The 17,061-nt window shown below is 40.7% G+C and overlaps 1 protein-coding gene and 1 non-coding gene across 51 annotated transcripts in view; both read right to left on the minus strand.

The window, feature by feature from the left end:
* The window catches only part of TPST1 (tyrosylprotein sulfotransferase 1), a 281,231-nt gene that overhangs the window by 83,385 nt on the left and 180,785 nt on the right, over positions 1–17,061 (minus strand). The window lies entirely within an intron of this gene.
* Positions 4,804–4,913, minus strand: LOC118151869 (U6 spliceosomal RNA). Its single transcript, XR_004740274.3, has one exon. It is a non-coding gene; the product is annotated as a U6 spliceosomal RNA (small nuclear RNA).

The raw sequence follows: 17,061 nt of genomic DNA on the forward strand, positions 1-17,061 counted from the left end.
CTTTTCACATTCTCTCAGACACCAAATCTCCTCTTTTAGCTAGTCTCATCTGCTAGAATTTCGGCAGAAGGTTTAACTCAAGCCCAGGCAGTCATACAGGTTCAGTGGCAGAGCAAGGCTCAGAGGCCCCAGCCCAGTGCCCTTCCATTAAACCACATTCTTTGCATCTTATAGTGCGGTTAGCAAATCTATGGTGAACTTTTTCTTCCTCTTTTTGGCTTGTTAAAAATATAAGTAAAGCATCACAGGAAATAGGAGTGGAAACATTCAACATTTTAAGTACCTTCCAAGTACTGACAGTCCCAGATAGGTAAGGCTTATACGAAGAAAAACAAAATCCAGGCATGTGACGCTACAAATGTGATAAAAAACCAAAAGGGTCTAGGGTAAAATATCAGATAAAGGCTCAAGCAAAAAATCAGTGGGCAGCTGTGTGGAGATTTCCTCCTCACAGCATCCTCCAGGAAACAAATGCCTCGGAAGTTAGGGACTATAATACCGGCAAAATCAACACTTTCCAATGACAAAGGAATTTCTATGCAGTGCAGGAAACTGACCCACTACCGTGCCTAAAATGGCAGAACTAGAAACGAAATTTTCTTTCGTTAACAAGGTCTCTGGACATAATATTTTGAGGCACTAAAAGATGGAGGATTCTACTTGACAGCAATGACCTAGGTATTCAGAATCCAAATGTTTCTACAAACCCTCCCACCTCAAGCACTGAAGCATGAGAAGACAAAAGCAAGCTTCTGATTTGATGGGCAAATTGGAAATAAAAATAATAACAGCTAAACTTTACTTTTTTCTGTGTACCAGGTTGGCATTAAGTGCCTCCTCATCAAATCACACAATCTCTTGAGGAGGTATTACTATTTTTTTACAGATGAAGCAACTGAGGCACAGAGAAATGAGGTAATTGACAGACTGGTAGTGAAATGGGACACTTCTGTGGTACCAGATTGAACTTCATTTTAAAAGAGTCACTCTAGTTGCTCTGTTTAGGCTGTAGTCTGGAGTCTATAGTTATAATCCAGGGAAGAGATAATGATGGCTTGGACCAAGAAGATAGAGGCAGAGATGGGGAGAAGTGGAGGATTACTATTTTCTTTCCTAATTACATATAGATACCCTAACAGACAGGATGTGGGATGTGAGGGACACGAAAAATCAAGAATGACTCCAAGGTGTTTTGCCAAAGCAACTACCAACTAGAAACATGGAGTTACCATCAGTTGGTGGGGTTTTTCTTTCAATACTTTAAATATTTCACTCTGCAAGTCTTAGAGCAGTGAGACAATAGAAAGAAAGGGCAACCAAAATAGAAAGGAAGACGTCAAACCACCCTTGTCTATGATTGATATAACCTTGTATTTGGAAAAACCAGGACTCCACCAAAATTTACTAGAACTGATAAATAAAGTTGAAGGAAACAAAATCAACATACAAAAATCAGTAGCAATTCTATAAGCCAGCACTGAACAATCTGAAAAAGAATTCAAGAAAGTAATCCCATTTATAATAGCTACAAATAAAACAATTCCCAGAAATTAAAAAAAAATTCTAAAATTTATCTGAAACCATGAAAGACCCAGAATAATCAAAGCTATCCTCAGCAAAAAACAAAAGTGGAAGAATAACATTTCCTGGCTTCAAATTATATTACAGAGTTATAGTAACCAAAACAGCATGGTACTGGCATAAAAATAGACACACATACCAATAAAATAGAATAATCCAGAAACATATCCAGACATCCACAGTGAACTCATTTCCAACAAATGTGCCAAGAACATACACTGGGGAAAGAACAGTCTCTTCAATAAATGGTCCTGAAAAAACTGAATATCCATATGTAGTAGAATGTAACTAGATACTTGCTGGGCATGGTGGCTCACACCTATAATCCCAGCATTTTAGGAGGCCAAGGCTAGTGGATCACTTGAGGCCAGATGTTTGAGACCAGCCTGGGCAACATAGTGAAACCCAATCTCTACTCAAAATACAAAAATTAGCCAGGCATGGTGGCATACCATCATAATTCCAGCTACTCAGGAGACTGAGGCATGAGAACTGCTTAAACCTGGGAGGTGGAGGTTGCAATAAATTGTGATCACACCACTGCACTCCAGCCTGGGTGACAGAGTGAGACCCTGTCTCAAAAAAAAAAACAAAAAACAAAAAACTGGACCTCCATTTTTTTCCATATACAAAAATCAAATCAAAATGAATTAAAGACTTAAATCTAAAATGTCAAACTATGAACCTACTAAAAGAAAACACTGGAAAAACTCTCCAGAACATTGCACTAAGCAAACATTTCTTGAGTAATACCCGACAAAGACAGGCACCCAAAGCAAAAGTGAACAAATGAGATCACAGCAAGTTTAAAAACCTCTTTTTTTTTGAGACAGAGTTTTGCTCGTTACCTAGTCTGGAGTGCAATGGCGTGATCTCGGCTCACCACAACCTCCGCCTCCCGGGTTCAGGCAATTCTCCTGCCTCAGCCTCCTGAGTAGCTGGGATTACAGGCACGCACCACCATGTCCAGCTAATTTTTGTATTTTTAGTAGAGATGGGGTTTCACCATGTTGACCAGGATGGTCTCGATCTCTTGACCTCGTGATCCACCCACCTCGGCCTCCCAAGGTGCTGGGATTACAGGTGTGAGCCCCCGCGCCCGGCCTACACAGCAAAGGATACAATCAACAAAGTAAAGCGACAATCCACTGAATGGAATAAAATATTTTAAAACTATCCATTTGACAAGCGATAAACAGAGTATATAGAGAGTTCAAACAACTCAAGAAAAAAAATCTAGTAATACAATTAAAAAATGGGCGAAAGATCAGAATAGACATTACTCCAAAGAAGGCATACAAACGGCAAGCAGGTGTATGAAAAGGCACTCAACATCACTCATCATTAAAGAGATGCAAATCAAAAATGAGATATCATCTCAGGCCAGTTAAAATGGCTTTTATCCAAAAAACAGGCAATAACAAATGCTGGTGAGGATGTGGAGAAGAGAACCCTGATACACTGCTGGTGGGAATGTAAATTAATACAACCACCATGGAGAACAGTATGGAGGTTCCTCAAAAAACTAAAAATGCAACTACCATATGATCTAGCAATCCATTGCTAGGAATACACCCAAAAGAAGGGAAATCAGTAAATCAAGGAGATATCCGCACTCTCATGTTTGCTGCCGCACTGTTCACAATAGCCAAGATTTGGAATCAATCTACGTGTCCATCAACAGATAAATGGATAAAGGAAATATGGTACATATATATAATAGAGTACTTATTGAGCTATAAAAAACAATGATCCTGGCCGGATGTGGTGGCTCACGCCTGTAATCCCATCACTTTGGGAGGCCGAGTCGGACGGATCACAAGGTCAAGAGATCAAGACCATCTGGCCAATAGTGTAACCCCGTCTCTATCAAAATACAAAAATGAGCTGGGCACAGTGGCGCATGCCTGTAGTCCCAGCTACTCGGGAGGCTGAGGCAGGAGAATTGCTTGATCCCGGGAGGTGGAGGATGTAGTGAGATGAGATTGTGCTATTGCACTCCTGTCTGGCGCCTGGCGACAGGGCAAGCCTGTCTCAAAAAATAATAACAATAATAATAATAACAATGATCCTGTCATTTACAGTAACGTGGATGGAGCTGGAGATCATTATGTTAAGTTAAATAAGCCAGGCTCAGAAAGACAAAATGCATGTTCTGACTTCCTTGTGGGATCTAAAAATTAAGATAGTTGAACTCGTGGAAACAGAGAATAGAACAATGGTTCCCAGAGGCTGGGAAGGGCAGTGGGCAGGTGGGGGGCAGGGAGGAGATAGTTAATAGATACAAAAATATGATTAGGTAGAAAAAATAAGATCTAGCATTTGATAGCACAGCAGGATGACTACAGTCAACCATAATTTACTATATATTTAAAAATAACTAAAAAGCATAACAACTAGATGGTTTATAATATGAAGAAATGATAAATGCTTGAGGTGATGGGTACCTCATTCATCCTGATGTAATTACTATACATTGTATACCTGTATCAAAATATCTCACATACCCTATAAACATATACACCTACCATGTAACCACAAAAATAAAATTAAAAACATAATAAATACATAAATATTTCACTCCACTCTATTCTTGCTTGAATGTTTTCTGTGGAGAAATTCAGTATTACTCTTACCCTTGTTCTGCCATAGATAAGGTGTGTTTTGTCCTCTAGGTTTTTTCAGGATGTTGTCTTTGATTTTCTACAATTTGAATATGATATGCCTAGGCACAGATTTTTTGGTATGTATGTATGTGAGATAGTCTTACTCTGTCACCCAGGCTGGAGTGCAGTGGCATGATCTCAGCTCACTGAAAGCTCCACCTCCCACTTTCAAGTGATCCTCCTGCCTCAGGCTCCTGAGTAGCTGGATTATAGGTGCCTGCCACCAGGCCTAACTAATTTTCATATTTTTAGTAGAGATGGGGTTTCACCATGTTGGCCAGGCTGACCTTGAACTCCTCACCTCAAGTGATTCACCTACTTCGGCCTCCCAAAGTGCTGGGATTAACAGATGTGAGCCACCAAACCTGGCCTTTGATATTTATCTTGCTTGTTTTCTTAACTTTCTGGATTTGTGGTTTGCTGTCTTTAGTTCTGAAAATTCTGAGCCATTATTACTTCAAGTGTTCATTCTATTTCTTTCTCTTTTTTCTTCTGTTATTCCCATTGTGTGTATACAATTACATGTAAATGTACGTACATTACAAATTTTGTTTAAAAAGATGTTTTATGCTTCATGAACTTACATATCATCTTTGCACAGAAGCCATGTTGTGCAATCTTCTCTGTACTGTTCCAATTTTAGTGTATGTGCAGCAAAGCAAGTACTAAAATATAAATAATTTTGTAACTGTCCCACAGTTTTGGATATCCCATTCTGTCTTTTTCTTTTCCTTTTTTGTGGAGTCAACACATTTCTATGTTGCCCAGGCTGGTCTTCAACTCTTGGTCTCAAGTGATCCTCCCACCTGGGCCTTGTGAAGTGCTGAGATATAGTGTGAGCCACCAAGCCCTGCCATGTTCTGTCATTTTCATTCTTTTTATCTGCAAGCTCATTGATTCTTTCCTGGGTTATCTATTGTCTTCCAGTCTCCCAATAAGTCCCAAGGTATTCTTCATTTCTGTTACAGTACTGTTTATTTCTAGTATTTCATTTGGGTTCTTTCTTAGAGTTTCTACTGTCTACTTACATTACCCACCTTTCCTACATGCTGTTCACTTTTTACATTTGAGCCCTTAGTATACTGATAATAATTATTTTAAATTTCCAGTCATAATTCCAAAATCGCTGCCATATGTGAGTCTGGCAATGGTTCTGATTCTTGCTAGGCCTCATGCAACTTTGATTTTGACCTTTTAGCATGTTTTCTAAGTTTTTGTTGAAATCAGACATGACATATTGGGTAAAAGAAACTGCAGTAAATAGGCCTTATCTGGTTAAGAGTTGTGTTGTGTTGACTGTTTTGTGTGACTGTAGGTTAAATTTTCTTTAGTGTCCTTTTTTTAAATGAATTATTTCAGATTCAGGGGTACATGTGCAGGTTTGTTACAACGGTATTCTGTGTGATGCTGGAGTCTGGGGTACAACTGATCCCAATACCCAGGAAGTTGGCAAAGTACACAAGAGGCAGCTTTTCAACTTTCTCCCCTCCCTCTCTTTTCCCTCTCTCCCTTCTCCCCTACCTCTCCCCCCGTCTGATCCTCTCCCTCCTTGTCCCCTTCCTCTCTCCCTCATTACCCTTCCTCTCTCCCCTCCTCTCTCCATCCCTCTCCCTCTCTCCCTCCTCCCCTCCCTCTCTCTTCCTCTTCCTCTCTCCCCTCCTCTTTCTCCCTCTCTCCCTCCCTCCCTCTCTCACTCCTCCTCCCTTCCTCTCCCCCCTCCCTCTCTCCCCTCTCTTGCAGTCCCCAGTGCCTACTGTTCCCATCTTTATGTCCATGAATACCCAATGTTTAGCTCCCACTTATGAACTGGGAACATGTAGTTTTGGGGTTTTCTGTTTCAGCATTAATTGACTTAGGATAATGGCCTCCAGCTGCATCCATGTTGCTGAAATTGCATTCTTGTTTTTGTATCTTATTGTTTCTTGGTTTCCCTAAAAACTCCTTATTAAAATAGGGTCAGAAAATTGCAGTTGGTTTAGCAGTAATCCACCACCATCATACAGGAGACTGGTCGGCATGGCGGTAAGGTGTCTGTGTGGTGCGGGGAATATGCTATAATCAGAGTTAGTTCTCAGTCTTTTAGTGAGCCTGTGTGCCTGGGCTGTGTCTTTCACAAGGGTTTCTCGTGTTCTCTTCTCCCTCCTTAGGTGGGACTGGAAGGCTAGAGAGGGCTGAGGTTGGGTGTTTCCCTTCTGATACAGTTTGGGTATTTGTCCCCTCCAACTCATGCTAAAATGTGATTCCCAGTGTTGGATGTGGGCCGGATGCCTCATAAAGGCTTGTTGTCTCTGCAGTGAGTTCTAACTCTATTACTACAGTTCTCACGAGAGCTGACGTGAGAGCTGGTTGTTAAAGAGTCTGGCACTTCCCTCCCCTCTCTCTCTCGCCATGTGATGTGCCTGCTCCCCTTTGTGTTCCACCGTGAGTCACAGCTTCCTCAGACCTCACTAGAGGCTGAGCAGATAGATGCTGCCACCATGCTTCCTGCACAACCTGCAGAAATGTGAGCCAAATAAACCCCTCTTCTTCATAAATTACCCAGTCTCGGGTATTCTTTTAAAGCAATGCAAAATGGACTAACGCATCTTTCTCCAGGTCAGTTACACACTGGCAAAGCACAAAATGAGGCTTGATAAAATAGTTTACTTTGAGAGCAAACCATTGCTAAGGAGTGCTCCAACTTATTTCAAGATGATTATTTCCCCTTCTCCCTACCTGAACCTTGAGGAGATTTTTCTCTTTGTTCTGAGAATCTGGTGAGCTTCCTGGAAGTAATCTGTGATTCTCAGTAATTTCTACTTGTATTTTTGTGGGGAGAGTGATGCCAGGGATCTTTTATTCCACTACCTTGCTGATCTCACACTCTCCCTCTAGTGTCTTTATTTTCTCTCATGTTCTTCCTCCCTAAGGGAAGCTATCTCTTCTGCAGAGGTGGAGTGGGGTATGGAGATAGGGATCTGGAAGTCTAACTGTTCCTACACACAGTGTCGACCTCCCTATGTTTTATCAGACTTCATCCCTTTCCCCATTTGTAATACTTCATGTCTCTAATTCCCAACCATTTGTAGGGTTTGGGGTGAACTGGCTTGCTTCTTGTCCCTTTGTTTCCTTTTATCCCTGTTTTTCAGGCACGTACATTAGGTTATCTTCCAAATGACTCAGTCCCTTACCAGTTTTACGTTAGCTTTCCATCTTCATATATTATGTTTCAAGAGTGACAAATGAGTTTTGGGTTGCTAGTTTGGTGGTCTCTGAAAAGTGAGACATAAAAGAGATGTACTAAAGTTAGAGGGTCCAGTAGTGCTAGTTTTAAGGAAACATGTTACCAGGGTGCACACACAGTACATGTACTCGCTGAGGTCCAGGGGACTTGTGGCTGGAGGCCGCAAGGGTGTGTGAGGCTGGAAACCACCTCTATGGGAATGCAAAGTTAACAAGTACACTCCAATTAGAAAACAAATTTCATGTTGGGCAAGGGAAAAGAGGAAGCAGGTAATTCTCATATGCTTTAGGTTTACTATTAATTATTTACAAGAGACTGGAGCTGGGAAAAAAAGACTAAAGTTTTTTAAGCCCCTCTCCTCCCCAGTTCTAATGTTCTATGATTCTGAAGGAAGTTTCTCAAAGCCTGAGTAACACAGAGATTGCTGTCTTGTTTCCACACCTGACCTCTCTAGCAGGCCTTTTGGATATTCTGCCTAACGACCTAATGAATTATAGAGGTTACTGCACCTTCCCAAACTTCCAAAGTACATACACTACATAAGTCCTAGAAGAAATGCATATAAAAATGTGGGCTCTATATACAGTATTTAACACTGCTTTACAGCTTTTACTTATGGCAGTGGTGGTATGTTTCCATCCAAAAGGCTTTGGCTGTCAACAGACACCATTACAAAGGAAATAATTCAAATATAAAAGTAAATTGTATTTACTGCTTTGGGTTTGTAGATGAAAATTAGGTTCAAGTTTTTGGAAAGGGGTATAAGTAATTCCACTATAAGAACAGACTTCAACTGTGGGATTACATAGAATGCAGAGATAGAGAAGGAAAACGAGTTTGTCTAAATTGCTTGTGAAGTTTCAAGAACTAAGAGACTCTGAGCATTGGCTAAAGTGAGCAATGTGTCATACTGTCATCTGTCCTCAGGCCACTCCAAGCTTTCTTACAGTTGCTAAGCCCAATGCCACTTCACCTGTTGCCAGAGACTCACCTATACAGTCATCTCCTGGTATCCACAGGGGATTAGTTCCAGGATCCCCTGTGAATAACGAAATCCGCAGATGCTCAAGTGCCTTGTAAAAAATGGTGACATACACATATCCTCCCACATACTTTAAATCATCTCCAGGCTACTTATAATACACAATGTAAATGCTATGTAAATAGTTGTTATTCTGCATTGTTTAGGAAACAGTATCAGAGTCCATCATGTTCAACATAGATGTAAGCATCATTTTGCCCCCAGATATTTTCAGTACAGGGTTGGTTGAATCTATGGATGTGGAAACCACAAATACAAAGGGCTGACTATAGCAACAATTTATAAATCAGACGTAAAGACGCTGGGCTGGGGGCTCATGCCTATAATCCTAGCACTTTGGGAACTGGAAGTAAGCAGATCACCTGAGGTCAGGAGTTCAAGACCAGCCTGGCCAACACAGTGAAACCTATCTCTACCGAAAACTGAAACCTATCTCTACCGAAACCTATCTCTACCAAAAACAATTAGCTGGGTATGGCAGCGGGCACCTGTAATCCCAGCTATTCAGGAGGCTAGGGCAGGAGAATCGCTCAAACCTAGAAGGCAGAGGTTGCAGTGAGCCAAGATCACACTACTGTACTCCAGCCTGAGCAACAAGAGACTCCATTAAAAAAAAAAAAGTAAAGTCTCGGTGAATCTTAAAATAAATGCCATTAACATAACTTCTAGACTGCAAATCCAGTCCTCTATAGCAGCAGTCCCAACCTTGGGGCAGGTTTTGCGGAAAACAATTTTTCAGGGACCAGAGGAGGAGGTAGTTTCAGGATGATTCAACCGCATTACATTTACTGTGTACTTTATTTCTATTATTATTACATCATAATATGAAACTAAATAATTATACAACTTCCTGTAATGTAGAATCAGTGGGAGCCCTGAGCTTCTTTTCCTGCAACTAGATGGTCCCGTCTGGGGGTGATGGAAGACAGTGACAGAACATCAGGCATTAGGTTCTCACAAGGAGCGCCAACCTAGATCCCATGCACAGCTCACAAAAGGGTTCGTTCGTGCTTCTATGAGAACCTAATGCATTACTTTTAATGCAAAAATCACAATCATTTTTGCACCAACCTAATAGATACAGCAAACAGGAAGGCAATGGGCAAGTGCTGATAACTAAGCGGTAACGAATGAAACAAAGAAAGAAATAGAAATTCTAAAGGCAGACAGAAGCCTTAAGTCTTTAGTAAAGAGATGAACAGTTCTATACCCTACATAAGGAGAAGACAGGCACCTTCTCTTTATAACACACAATTGCCAGTTTTCCTTTGATGAAATAAAATTTCAAATAATGATCAGTAAAAGGCAGAAAATATGTGACCAAATGCAGAAGTGTTTCTATCCTAAATCATCAAGATTCAGTTCCTTCATGGTGAAAATCTATCCAGAAACTTAACTTTCCAGAATGACTCATTTCCCAAGGGTTTCAGACAGCCAAGATTTTACAAATGATAAAAACAATCATCAGAAATGTTATTAAGCCAATTCTGTACTGGGCCTAATCTTAGGAAGAACATGACCTTGTTTAACCCTCTTCAAGTGTGGGATAGATCTAGTGACTGGCTTCTAACAACCAGAATTTGGCAAAAGTGATGGGATGTTACTTCTGAGAGTGAGTTATAAGAAGTCTGTATCTCCTGTCTTGGGCACTCTCTCTTACTCTACTGCTTGCTTCCTCGCCCTAAGGAAGGCCAGCTGCATGCTGTCAAATGGCGTAGAGAGAGGCTCATGTGGCAAGTAACTGACATCCATCTCCAGCCAACAGCCAGCAAAAACCTGAGGCCTGCCAACAGTCACACAAGAGAGCCTGAAGGCAGATCCTCTCCCAGCCGAGCCCTGGGATGACTGCAGCCTGCCTGACAGCCTAACTGCAGCTTCATAAAAGATCCTGAGCTAGAAGCATCTAGGTAGCTTTGCCTGGATTCCTGAACCACAGAACCGATGAGATAATACATGTTTGTTGATTTAAGCCATTAGAAAGTTTTAGAATAATTTGTTATGCTTCATATATAAATCTTACAGATTTTGGTGTCAGGAGAAAAGCTCTGTTGTAACACATACCAAAAATGTGGGAAGAGTATTAGAACTGGGAAATGGGTTCTGATAACAGGGCCCAGTTCTAATACTTCAAGGCTTTAAGGAGAGCAGCAGTAAAAGCCTAAATTGCCAGGAATTGACAGTTGGTAGATTGTGGATTGTTAGGAGGTGGATGTGAAAGTTTTAAGGAACATGAGGAACATCTGACTAGAAGCTGGAGGCAGGGGATCTCTGCTATGTAGCTGCAGAGAGTTTATTAACACAGTTTTACAGCGATGTAGAAGGTAATGTGCCGAATGAATTAGATGGTCTAGCCAAAAAGATTCTGAGCAAAGTTAATGCCTGGTTTCTCCTCGGTGTTTACAGTAAGATGTAAGAAGAGAGAAATTTAGGGAAAGACTGTTTAAAAGAAGAAGGAGCCTGGACACAATGATTCTGAAACTGGAGGTGAAAATGCTCAGCCTCGCCATCTCCAACACTAGCCATGTGGCAAGCTCACATTTCCTTCACTCATTCGGCTTCCATCATCAGAGCACCTTCTCTGCCTCCAACTCCCTTGCCTCTCCTTCATAAGGACCCTGGTGATTACTTCAGGCCCACCAGATAATGGATACTCTCGTCATCTAAAATTCCTTAATTACATATGTAAAGTTCCTTTTGCCAGATAACATGACATATCCACAGATCCCAGGAATCAGGATATGGACATTTGGGGTTTTTTTCAACTTTTCTTTAGACTCAGGGGTACATGTGCAGATTTGTAACAGGGGTATAGTGTATGATGCTTAATCTGGGATATGATTCAACCTGTCACCCAGGTAGAGAGCATAGTACTCAATAGGCAGTTTTCTAACCCTTGCTCCTCCCTCCTCCTTCCACTCTCTTGTAGTTCCCAGTGTCTACTGTCCCCATCTTTATGTCCATTTGCACCCAATGTTTACCTCCGACTTACAAGTGAGAACACGAGGTACTGGGTTTTCTGTTTCTGCTTTAATTTACTCAGGATAATGGCCTCCGGCTCTATCCATACTGTTGCAAAGGACATGATTTCATTCTTTGTTATGGCTGTGCAATATTCCATGACGTGTATGTACACATTTTCTTTACCTAATGGAAGTAGACATCTTTATGGGGCCATTATTCAGTCTACTACTTGCAAGCAATAGATAACTAATGCATTATACTTAGAGTTTCTGCAGTTTATAAAGGGGAACACAGGGATGAACAAAGTGCCATAGAAATCCCCATCATATAACCCTCACCAACAAAAACCGCATACATGTCTTTAAATTTTAACACAATTGGTTATGGAAGAAAATGCTCTTACTCCTAGAGATATGTACTGAAGAAGCATAGTATCTACAGCTATAAACTAATACCAATAAAAAAAAACCACGTGAGTATACATACACACAGAGAGAAGATAAAGCAAATATGGCAAAATTTTAACAATGATTCTCTGTTCAGGGTATACAGGTATTTATGGTACTATTCTTCCCATTTTTCTCTATGCAAAATTAAAGGAAAATAAAGTTTGAACACAACAAATGTATTCCCCATGCAAAGCTCACTGTAGTAGATTATAAGAAATATGTCATTTGCAGGCTGGGAAAAGTGGCTCACACCTGTAATCCCAGCATTTCAGGATTCCTGCCTGAGGAACTGTTTGAGTTCCAGGAGTTTGAGACCAGCCTAGGCAACATGGAGAAGCCTCGTCTCTACAAAAATTACAAGTATTACCCAGGCATGGTGGCGCATGTTGTAATCCCAGCTACTTAGGAGGCTGAGGCAGGACAACTGCTTGAACCCAGCGGGGGTCAAGGCTGCAGTGAGCTGTTATCATGCCACTGAACTCCAGCCTGGACGATAGAGTGAGATCCTGTCTCAAAACAAAACAAAACAAAAATATTGGCTGGGGATCCCAGCACTATGGGAGGCTGAGATGGGTGGATCACTTAAGGCCAGGAGTTCAAGACCAGACTGGCCAACATAGTGAAAGCCAGTCTCTACTAAAAATACAAAAATTAGCCATATGTTTTAGTACATGTCTGTAGTCCCAGCTACTTAGGATGTTGAGGCAAGACAAACATTTGAACCCAGGAGGCAGAAGATGCAGTGAGCTGAGATTATGCCACTGCACTCCAGCCTAAGCAACAGAGTAAGACTGTCTCAAAACAAGCAAACAAACAAAAACTATATAATTTGTGAATGAGTTAAAACCGAGAAAATGAGAGGTTAGCAAACTACTCTGTAACGAAGGCCGGGGTAAATATTTTAGGTTGTATGAATCACAGTCTCTGTCCCAACTACTCAACTCTACTGCTACAGGGCAAAACAGACACACAAAACATTTCAATGATTAAGCATAGTATGTTCTAATAAAACTTTATTTGCCAAAATGTATAATAGGGCCAGGGTGTAGTGGCTCAAGCCTGTAATCCCTAGCACTTTGGGAGGCCGACCTCAGGAGTTCAAGACCAGCCTGGGCAACATGGTAAAACCCCATCTCTACTAAAAATATAAAACCTAGCCAGGTATAGTGGCATGCACTTATAATCCCAGCTACTCAGGAGGCTGAGGTAGGAGAATTGCTTGAACCCTAAAAGACAGAGGTTGCTGTGAGCTGAGATCGCACCACTGCACTCCAGCCTGAGTAACACAACAAAAACTGTCTGAAAAAAAAATCCAAAACAATGAAAGAAAGAGGGGGGGAGGGAGGGAGGGAGGGAAGGAGGGAAGGAAGGAGGGAAGAAGAAAAGGAGCAGAGAAAGGGAGGAAAAGAAAAAGGGAAGGAAGGAAGGAAGAGAAAAGAGAGGCAGGAAGGCAGGAAGAAAAACGGATGATAGGCCAGATTTGGTCTGCAGGCTGTGATTTGCTAACCACCGATTTAATTAAAATGAATTTAAAAAAATAGATCTTTAGACAATCTCCAGAAATATGTACCAATGACTAAACTATGTGCTTAGCACTACATTATGCGCTACAGACTCTACATTTTTGCTTATTCTCATATTTGCTTCAACACACACACACACACACACACACACTTTTTTTTTTTGAGACAAGCTCTTACTCTTTCATCCAGGCTGGAGTGCAGTGACACAATCACAGTTCACAGTAGCTTTGATCTCCCAGGCTCAGGTGATCCTCCAACCTCAGCCTCCTGAGTGGCTAGAAGTACAAGTCCCTGCCACCACACCTAGCTAATTTTTGTATTTTTTTGTAGAGTCGGGGTTTTGCCACTTTGCCTAACCTGATCTCAAACTCCTGGGCTTTAGTGATCCACCCACACTGGCCACCCAAGTGCTAGAACTAAAGGCATGAAAAATTGCACCTGGCTGTACATTTACATTTTTTAACTCCAAAGGATAAAAGACTAGTCTTACAACCAGGGGTTCTGAATTCAGATTTGCTGTGAACTGTATCTAATTTACCCTTCTCCTTTCTTTCTATAAACTCATTGTAAACTATAATATAATCCTTCCTTCCAATTATATTCCACAGCACAGAATTAATCAGAAGCCTTAGTTTCTGACAAACTTTCATCATCGGTCTATGTTTGGCCTGCTGTTATTAGGTAATATAATTTATTATTTTTAAATAATGCAGTAAACACTCCACTTTAAAAAATTATGACTTGAGAGTTTCACATGCAGAGAATACACTTCAGCCAGATATGATTACACAAAAAGGAATCTAGAGTTTGAAATTTCCATCTTTAATCCCCCGGGGCTCTTGTGGTCCACTAGACACTCATTATCTCTAAAACACAAATACTGTAAAACAGCTGATAACATGCATGTTTATATATTTTCATTTATTTCAAAATATTTTGGCAGCTTTGCAAATCTCACAATCTTGCGCTGCCTAGAAACAAATGAATAAATGTCAAAACTTCTTAAATCAAGAAGAAAAAATGTTAATCAGTCCAGAAGCATGATATTCTTTCTATTTCAACAGTAGAAAGAATTTAAGAAGAATTCTATTTCTTGTAAGAAAAAGAAATGGTTAAGTGTATCAAGGTTTCGATGAAGTTGGACTAGATGGATTAGAATATGGATTGAAAGGAAAATGTGTTGTGACTGTGAAAGAGAAATCTCTTCCTCTAACAGAAAGCAGTATAGAGGAAATTTAGCATTAAGGCATCCTGGGGGAAAAAAGTTTAGTGTGCAAAATGATTAGAAAATCATATTGTTTGACCACAGGACATTTATCAGGAAGAAATACTATTATTTCTGTTCACAGAAAATAGTCCCAAATCAAGTTTTCATAGACACTGAAAGTCAGTGAATATATACAAGTAAAGTTAACAGTAATTTCATCAACTTCCTCTCACTGGAGTGCTTTTCCCCTCTTTTCTCAAGCTGGGGAACTTTTATTCTTTAAACATGAGAATACAGTAGTGCCATCTCTGTCCTCAAAGGGCATTCTGAATGTCTTACTCTAATGGCAGTTATCAGACAAAATTACCATTAATTGTAAATCTATCTTTTCTTCTTCACTGAACTTAAGGAGAGAGCTACAATTTTTTTTATTTTTATTTTTTTGAGATGGAGTCTTGTTCTGATGCCCAGGCTGGAGTGCAGTGGTGTGATCTCAGCTCACTGCAACCCCCACCTCCTGGATTCAAGCAATTCTCCTGCCTCAGCCTCTTGAGTAGCTGGAATTATAGGTGTGTGCCACCATGTCTAATTTGTCGTATTTTTAGTAGAAATGGGGTTTCACCATGTTAGCCAGGATGGTCTCAATTTCCTGACCTTGTGATCCGCCCGCCTTGGCCTCCCCAAGTGCTAGGATTGCAGGCGTGAGCCACTGTGCCTGGCCAAGAGGTGGAGTATTAATTATCATTATATCCTGGACTGAGGAACAAACTGACATGTTGGTCAAAGAAGAACGAGTGAGATCCTTTCAGTCATCTCCATATTCACAGTTGAGAAACAGAAAAAGTGGCTCTATTGGAGCTTCCCTGATTGGAACCTGCTGATACAACACTATACAATACAGGCATTCATTCTATTATTTTATTCAATCATTGCAAGAAAAAAATTAAAGAAGTTTTACTTAAAAAATAAATAAATAAATAAAAACACTGTATAGGCAGCTGGGTGAGTGGCTCCTGTCTGCAGTCCCAGCTACTTAGAAGGTGAGGTAGGAGAGTCATTTGAGGCCAGAAGTTCGAGACCAGCCTAGGCAACACTGGGAAACCCCAACTTGAGGGGGGAAAAAACACCTTAAAAAATTATTAAAAACCATTGTACAGTATTCCCTTTTGCTTAATTATACTTTAAAATGTTCATGAGGGAACAACAACAACAAAAATCCAGGTACAAAAAAAAAAAAAAATAGTGGTATGGTTGGGCTTTGTGTCCCTACCCAAATCTCATCTTGACCCATAATCCCCATAATCCCCATAATCCCCATGTGTCAAGGGAAAGACCAGGTGGAGGTCACTGAGTCATGGCAGAGGTTCCCCCATGCTCACCATAATGAGTTCTCACGGGATCTGATGGTTTTATAGGGGGCTCTTTGTCCTTCACTTGGCACCTCTTCCTGACATGCGAAGAAAGTGCCTTGCTTCCTCTTGACCTTCTACCATGACTGCAAGTTTCCTGAGGCCTCCCAGCCATGCTGAACTGTGAGCCAATTAAACCTCTTTCCTTTATAAATTACCCTATCTTGGGCAGTTCTTTATAGCAGTATGAAAATGGACGAACACAGGTAGAAAACCTAAGAAGTTCTCTCTAGCAGCCAACATCAAGACTTTGATATAAGAAAGAACAGAGTACATTTTCAAAACCAATAATCTTGATCTTGTTTGTTTGCCTGGAAGAAAATCCTATATAAATCAGATTTCAGACATGAGTGCTTTGTCTTTTTTTTTTTGAGATGGAATCTTGCTCTTTCACCAGGCTGGAGTGCAGTGGCACAATCTTGGCTGACTGTAAAAACTCCACTTCCTGGGTTTAAGCAATTCTCCTTCCTCAGCCTCCTGAGTTGCTGGCATTACAGGAACTCGCCACAATGACCGGCTAATTTTTGTATTTTTTAGTAGAGACAGAATTTCACCATGTGGGCTAGGCTGGTCTCAGACTCCTGACCTCAGATGATCCACCTGCCTCAGCCTCCCAAAGTGCTGGGATTACAAGTGTGAACCACCCCACCCCCCAAAAAATGGCTATCTTTGCATTAGCATTTAAAAGCTGAAATCCAGGTATCTTTTATTTCCATTTTAAGTGGATTTTAATAAAAGTATAACATATGAAGGAAAATGTGCAAATCATGGCAGAACAGCTCAATGAAATTCATTGGAGTAAACACAGACTGAGAAACAGAAGATGACCCAGTGGCCTCCCTTGTGCCTCCTTCTAGTCATAATGGATCCTTTCCTCCTGTAAGAGTAACTCTGAACTTTACAGAAATGGAATCATACCTCATCCCTAATAACTCCATTCTACTTTGTCTCTATGAATTTGCCCATTCTATGTACCCCACAGGTCAAATTATACAATATT

Source organism: Callithrix jacchus, chromosome 2, assembly GCF_049354715.1.
Source record: "Callithrix jacchus isolate 240 chromosome 2, calJac240_pri, whole genome shotgun sequence".
Lineage (NCBI taxonomy): Eukaryota > Metazoa > Chordata > Mammalia > Primates > Cebidae > Callithrix > Callithrix jacchus.